The 6,758-nt window shown below is 35.7% G+C and overlaps 1 protein-coding gene across 1 annotated transcript in view; it reads left to right on the top strand.

The window, feature by feature from the left end:
* The window catches only part of LOC106882434 (MAP kinase-activated protein kinase 2), a 137,901-nt gene that overhangs the window by 96,930 nt on the left and 34,213 nt on the right, over positions 1–6,758 (top strand). The gene's annotated exons all lie outside the window — the stretch shown is intronic.

The following is a 6,758-nucleotide window of genomic DNA, read 5'->3' as shown; positions in this document are numbered from 1 at the left end:
GTCTATCTGTCCAAAAGAAAGTTATTCCCGGACCACAAACTGAAAATATAACTCAAAAGTTCGTTACAAAAAGAACTTCACTAAACCCAACTGGACATGTTGAACTAGGCCATGGATTAATCGAATAACTATATATATTTACACAATTAATTCCTCTTCATGAAGTTATAAATCTTCATCTTTGTGGCTTTATAAGACTGATTTTCCTGCGTGAGAGGGTTGAAATCTCCATGACTACTCACGACCATCAACCCTTGGATATAACTGTGTCAAGTCTCAGTTTCCCAGTCTCCATGGGTTATAAGTGATCAAGATCCCAACGACTCTCTTGAATGGGAAATCAATCAGTCACAGGGTTACTCATTCACAGCTGAGTGGACTGGGACAACTTGAAGCAAAGTGTTTTGCTCTAGAACACAATGTGCTGCCCTGTCCAGGAATCGAAACTACAATCTTGTGATTGTGAGTGTAACATCCTAACCACTAGGCCAAGTCCCTTTACTCATCTCTTCTGCAGGTGCTCAAAGCAAGAAGGAAAGAAAAAAAAAAGGGAAAATGATGGAAGGCAAAGCTCAAAAAACAAATTTATTTAACTTTATTTTCGTTTTCTGACACTGGTGTTACATGAAGCAGTTGTAATATTATTAAAAAAAAAGAACAAACAAAGAAACACTAATAACACTCTAATTTGATACACTGGCAGTTATGTAATCATCTCCAGAAATACAAAATGTTGCAGACAGAGAGAGAGAGAGAAAGAGATAAGATGAGACGTTGATGACATGTTTAAAACTGGATATTGATCCGTTGGTTAGTGTTTAACAAGCTGTTATTCTGTGAAGTGGGTGGTAATGTATTTAGCGTAATGAACCAAGACATTGATTATTAATCATAATTATAACCATTGTGATTAGAACCAGCCATTATCTTAATGAGTAATTCTGGTCAATAAAGGCAGGGAAGTCAACCCCAAGGAATTTTAACTAATTGAAAATAATGCTGCGGGAAGGGAAATGTGTGTGTGTGTGTATGTGTGTGTGAAAGAGAGAGATATGATTTCACTTACCATGATGGAAGGGACTATTATACATGAATTACTAATTCTGGTCACCTGTAAACTATATTCATTAGCAGGATATAATTTATTTTGGTATAAAATAATCTATCAATTGTAAAATATTATCTCTCAGTACTGGTGGTGGTGGCGGTAGGGGTGGGTCTGGAATAGACCAATGCCACTGAAAGTTATCGCAGTAGGGAGAGATATTTTAGATAAAGCAGGCAATCAACTGCAGAATTATATTGAGTAGAGTTATAGGGTTTGGGATAAAGAATTATACACTCTGCCTGATAGCAGACATGTTATAGGGATCTCCAATTATAGGATCTTGTCCTATGTATAGTTGTGTTATTGCATACCCTGATAGAGGAGCATGTTGACCACTTGCAGTTAAATTATTGCATACCCCAGCGGTAGGGATCTTGCCCTATCTACAGTTGTGTTATTGCATGCCCTACAAGAAGGGTAAGTTGACCCACCTACAGTTAAATTATTACATACCCCAGTGGTAGGAATGTTGCCCTATCATCTATGGTTGAATAACAGCATCATCAGGTATGAATATGTCCCCATCTATATTTCAATTATTAGGTCCCCTGGTAGTAGAAATGTTAGTCTGTCCACACATTTCAATTGTTACATATCCTTGTGGAGTATGTCAGCTCATCAACAGTTGCTTTGTTACATGTCCTTGTGGGTAGAGATTTTGGCTCATCTATATTTGAATCAGGTATGGGTATTTGCTCCATTCAATTATTGGAATAGCAGAGTTTTTGGTCCTACATTTCAGTTGTTATGTAGAGCATTTCAGCTCACCAGCAGCAAAATTATGTAGCCTTAGGGGTAGAATGATGGTTCATCTACATCTGAATCGAATATGGCTATGTTCCCATCTAGCTACATCTAAATTTTTAGATGCCCTGGCAGTAGAGCTGTTGGCCTTTCTACATATCAATTGTTTATGTATGCTTGTGATGTCCATCAGATAATCAACAGTAAATTTATTATGTACCCTTGTACCCAGAGAGATGTTGCTCCATTTACATTTGAATTATTACATCTCTTGATGAGTAAGTTTATAGGAGGGCATGATAATAAAATAATGATTTGGACATTTATATTTTCATTACAACCCACTTTTTTTAAAATAAAAATGTGGTATTTTGTTTGTTTTTATGTTTCAGAATATTTAATCTCCTTAGTTTGTCATGGCACTGATTTTCATTTTGTTTTTTGTCTCTGATCCAGGAATTATTGCATTCTTGCAATGCTAAACATGTCACATGTCACATCTAAGCTATGTGGTTCGTTAGTGGAGCAGGGTGGAGTGGAAGCAGGGGAGGAGAAAGATGTATAGATTTATACATAATCTATAAATTATTCATATTTTCCCCTCCCTCATGTAATATGGTGGTGGGTGGGGTGAGAGTGGAGGTGGAGTGTGAGTGGTTGATCAAAATACTGAGTGACCCCTACAAGAGGGATGGTCCCTTGTAATTTTCAGTATAATAATAATAAAGATAATAATAATAATAATAATAATAATAAAGATAATAATAATAATGAGTACTTCTAACAGGCACAAATGGCCACCCCCTTTTGGTTTTTGATGGGGGAGTAGGAAGAGAACAGATGATTATATCAAGCCTTTTACCCCGCAATTTATTAGTACTTTATTTTTTTAACCCCCTCCTCTGCAGAAGTAGGAGAAGAGCAAAGCTGACCTGGCAGGGGTTGTACTCAGAAGAAATGATACTAAGCATTTTTTCTGATACGTTAACAATTCTGCCAGCTCACCACCTTAACACTAAAATAATAATAATAATAATGATTACAATAATAATAATCAATACAGTAACAATAAGAGCATCACAACAAACCACAGCACATACCCAAGGCGCACAGAGCTGCGCTCGGTAGTGAAGTGAAAGCACGTGATAAAAATAAGACTACTGAATAATAATAATAATTCTTTCTGCTATAGGCACAAAGCCTAAAATTTTAGGGGACGGAGCTAGTCAATGACAGTAACCCCAGAACTTGATCTATTGACCCTGGAAGAATGAAAGGTAAAAACAGATGTTGGTGGCATTTTAATAATAATAATAATAATACTTTATAACACTGGTGCAAGGCCAGATATTTGGTGGGTAGGGATTGTGGGATCAAACCAACTCTGCCTTAATCTCAAAAGGATTAAAGGCAAAGTTAGCCTCTGCTGTATTTCCACTCAGATTTCAACAAAGGATTGGAAATAAATACCAGGAGGCATTTCTCTGACACTAACAATTCTGCCATTCCAAGTAATAATAATAATAATAATAATAATAATGATAATATTAAAATAACTATAAAAAAAAATATACTGGTTCGAGAGATGAGAGAGAGAGAGATAGAGAGACAAAGACAAATAGAGATAGAGAGAAAGAGAGAGAAAGAGAAAGAAGATTTCTGAACAAAAGTTAAGGCACACTTTGTTTTTTATAGTTCGAAGGATTTCAGTTGCTGATAGAGAAGAAAACATTCTCTAGACACTAAGAAATTGTGTTTGTGTGTGTGTGTGTGTATATCTAATCTATTTATCTCTATACATATGTGTGTGTGTGTGTGTGTTACCTGGATAAAATCGCTATCGTAACTCTGCCTAAAGATGGAAAGGATTATTACATTGGATGTTTCCCTTCAAGGATATATATATATATGTATATATATATATATATATGATCATCATATAGAATATTGTTTCATCTAAATAAGGTATTAAGTTGGCACAGTTGTTAGCATGCTGTGAAAAGTGCTTAGCAGCATTTCATCCATCTTTATGTTCTTGAGTTCAAATTCCACCAGGGTCAACTTTGTCTTTCATTTTTGCAGGGTTGATAAATTAAGTACCTGCAGAGCACTGGTATTGATGTAGTCGACTCGCCCACCTCCCGTTAAAATTTTGGTCTTGTGCCAAAATTTGGAGCCATTATAATCACATAAGAGATGAAAGATTAGTCAGTCAATTAAGTTAATCGCAGTGGTTGGTTGATGCTTTATTTCTTTGTTTTATCAACCCCAGGAGGACAAAAAAAAACCAAAAAAAAAACCAAGTTAACTTCCACAACACGATTTAATTGCCGACCATAAAGAACCATCACTGAATAACTCAAAATATTTTCTCCAACAATTCACCATCCTAATACTACTACTACTACTACTACTATTAATAATAATGATATAGTTTCTGATTTATCAGCAATTTTGAGGGGAGGGGACTAATTAATGCCACTTAGCCAGTACTTTAATTTATCAATCTTGGAAGGCTGAAAGGCAAACTGGCTACAGCAGGATTTGAACTCAGAGTGTAAAGGAGCAGGGAAAATACCACATGACATTTTGTCTGATGGTCTAATGACTTTACCACTCACTGCCTTCAATAATAATAATAATAATAACAATAATCTTTTCTGCTCTAGGCAGAAAGCCTGAAATTTGTGGGGAGGGGACTAGTCGATTATATATGACCTCAGTGCATAACTGGTACTTATTTAATTGATCCCCGAAAGGATGAAAGGCAAAGTCAACCTCAGCGGAATTTAAACTCAGAATGTAGCGACAGGTGAAATACCATTAAGCATTTCGTCCAGCGTGCTAATGATTCTGCCAGCTTGCTGCCTTAATAATAATAATAATAATAATAATAATAATAATAATAATAATGATAATGATAATAATGGTTGCTTCAAATTTAGGCACATCAAGTTTTGAGGGGACAATGAACACTCAATTATATCAATCCTGGTCAATGGTACTTTAATTTATCGGTCCCGGAAAGACGAACATTAAAGTTGACCATATTGAAATTTGAACTCAGTCTGCAGAGGATTGAAACTAATACCTCAAGGTAATCCATTGCTTTTATCAGTCCATGGTACAGGGCTTCAGACATTTTGTAGTAGGGGTAACAAGGCGTGTTTTAAAGTTGATTAACTCGACCAAGCTTCCTCTTTCTAGAACTTAACTGCTATTTGTATTTCATCGATCTCTCCAAACCATGTGTATAAGAAGCAATGTTGGTCCCTAGTAGAATTTGAACCAAGGAAACGGCATGAAGACATTATAAATACCTTTGGGTATTTTAGCATTTTTTTACCACCTTTATAATAATAATAATAGTAATAATAATAATAATCGTAATAATAAATGATAATAAGGATTTCAAATTTTTTGCCACAAGGGCAGCTTAGGATAGGGGATTTAGTCAATTAGTTGACCTCAGTGTGTAACTGGTACTTATTTAATCGAGCCCAAAAAGATGAAAGGCAAAGTCAACCTTGGCCGAATTTGAACTCAGAATATAGCGGCAGACAAAATACCATTAAGCATTTCACCCGGTGTGCTAACAATTCTGCCAGCTTGCAGCTTTAATAATAATAATAATAATAACAATGATAATAATAATAATCATCATCATCATCCTTTCTGCTGGAGGCACAAGGCCTCAAATTTGTGGGGAGGGGAATAGTCAATTACATTGACCCCAGTGCATAACTGGTACTTAATTTATCGACCACGAAAGGTTGAAAGGCAAAGTCAACCTTGGTGGAATTTGAACTCAGAATGTAGCGACGGGTGAAATACCGCTAAGCATTTTGTCCAGCATGCTAACGATTCTGCCAGCTTGCTACCTTATTAATAATAATAATGATGATAATAATAATAACAGAAATGTTAGTGTGCTGGGCTAAATAATTGGTGGCATTTTATCCACCTTCAATTCTGAGTTCAAATTCTGCTAAGGTCACTTTTGCCTTTCTTCCTTTTGGGGTTGATAACATAGGTACCAGCTGAGCACTAGGTCCAGTGTAATTGACCAACCCCTTCTGCTAAGATTTATGGCCATGTGCCAAAATTAGAAAGCATTATTATTATTATTATAGTTAAGTACAGGGATCAACATAGCCAAATTGATCTCTCCCTCAAATTTAAGGCCTTTTGTTTATATCAGAAATAATTATCATTGTTTTTTTTTTATATTTAAGAACAGACCTGTTATATTTTTAGAATAGAGTGCAAAGGAAAAGGGGAGAGCGCTTAAGAAAAGGGGAAAGTACAGAATAAACGTGAAAGTACAATAGAATACATGAGAACAGGGGAGAGGGAGAAAAGGGGAAGAACAGGAAAAAAAAGGGAGAGTATAAGAGGAAAGGGAGGGGCAGTGTATAGGCAAAAGAGGGAAAGTATGGGAGAAAAGGGGAGGGTGTATGAGTAAGGGGAAGAGTACAAGAGAAAAGTGTGAAATTAACTTTTTATCATTTTGTTTCTTCAACAAATGAAATTAAAAGGTTGATCTTTTCTCTTTTCTGTTGACATTTTCCAAGAATGTCATCTTTTAACTTTGGCGTCAAAGGTGTTAAGAAGAGGAAAAAATGTGGCTGCAAAAAAATAGCACCACTTTTGTGTATTTTTGCTCTAATGGACCTATGATCAGAAGGTATTCCAGATGTGACCATCCTGGCTTTTTGTATTCTTACATATTTCCAGCCTGTCTTTTTCATTCTTAAGATTGTGGTAGGGTGTGTATTTCAGGAAATATGGTTGCTATTTCTAGCAGGTCAAACAACTGTATAGAGGGGCCCTGCCCCATTAGCTTGAAGTAGCGTCATACATGCACACACACACATATATATATATATATATATATATATATATA

The sequence above is a fragment of the Octopus bimaculoides genome, chromosome 24, assembly GCF_001194135.2.
Source record: "Octopus bimaculoides isolate UCB-OBI-ISO-001 chromosome 24, ASM119413v2, whole genome shotgun sequence".
Lineage (NCBI taxonomy): Eukaryota > Metazoa > Mollusca > Cephalopoda > Octopoda > Octopodidae > Octopus > Octopus bimaculoides.
The sequence above is the reverse complement of the archived record's forward strand: the minus strand, read 5'-3'. Positions and strand labels throughout refer to the sequence as shown.